The sequence below is a fragment of the Nannospalax galili genome, unplaced genomic scaffold (genome assembly GCF_000622305.1).
Source record: "Nannospalax galili isolate Female #2095 unplaced genomic scaffold, S.galili_v1.0 scaffold299, whole genome shotgun sequence".
Taxonomy (NCBI): Eukaryota; Metazoa; Chordata; class Mammalia; order Rodentia; family Spalacidae; genus Nannospalax; species Nannospalax galili.
In genome coordinates, this window is record NW_008343973.1 from 37,159 (window position 1) to 38,308 (window position 1,150).

Genomic DNA, 1,150 nt, shown 5'->3' on the forward strand with positions numbered 1-1,150 from the left:
ACAGGGTCTCCCTATAGCCTCAGCTGCCCTAGAAAGGGCTATGTAGACCAGGCTGGCCTAGTTGTCAGAGATCCACCAACCCCTGCCTCCCAAGTGTTGGGACTAAAGGCATGTTCCACCACCCACACAGTTGCAAGCCACCATGTAGTTTCCAGGAACTGAACCTGAGTCTTCTACAAGAACATCCAGTGCTCTAAATAAAAAATGTTATTTACATCATTAAAATGACATTGATATTATAAACAGATTAGTACAAAATATGTTTGCAGCATTTACACTTGTTGATGATCTACTTATGCTAGGCTATGATCTACGTGTTGTATAAACAATATTACAACTGCCTTTCTAGAATGTTATCCAGAGTACATAATGCTCTTGCAGAGAACTAGAGTTGTTCCTAGGACCCACATGAGGTTGCTCACAGACACCTGGAAATCCAGCTTCAGGGGCGGGGCGGGTCTGACAACATCTTCTGTATCCAGGGGTACTTGCTCATGACTCCTCCCCTCCACACATAATACAAATAATTTTATAAAAGAATGTTATCTTACTGGGCTGGGGATGTAACTTGGCAGTACAGTGCTTGCCTAACATGCTTGAGGCACTGGGTTCAAGTTCCGGCACCACACATTAAATAATAAATATTATCTTCTTTTTATTAGCAGGAGATATTTCTAGTTATCAGCAATGTTCCCAGTCATAATATAGCACACAGAAAGCAAGGAATTAAACCCAGGCCTGTGTGAATCTAAAACATCCTGTTTGTCACCTAGCTATAACTTATCTTCACCAAGGTAACATTTATCCAGTTAATGCTATTTTTCTTCTTTCTATTCATACCAACTAAGCATACAGACATCTCCTGGCATTAATGGTTTTAACATGAAGTGGCCACCAAATTGCAGCACCATTGACAGGTGATTAGACCATGACAGTTATTATTTTCATCAGTGGATCAAGACAGAAGGGTTAGATGCTGGACAGATGGTTAGGTGGTTAAGAGCACTGGCTGCTCTTGCAGACAACCCAGGTTTGATTTGCAGCATCCACATGGTGGCAAACCACCATATGTAACTCCAGTTCCAGGTAATCCCACACCCTCCTCTGACCTCTGTGGGCACTGCATGACATGGGTGCACTTACATACCTG

At 42.4% G+C, this 1,150-nt stretch overlaps 1 protein-coding gene across 1 annotated transcript in view; it reads right to left on the minus strand.

The window, feature by feature from the left end:
- Positions 1-1,150, minus strand: part of LOC103739820 (putative ankyrin repeat domain-containing protein 30B-like) — a 22,278-nt gene that overhangs the window by 15,222 nt on the left and 5,906 nt on the right. The gene's annotated exons all lie outside the window — the stretch shown is intronic.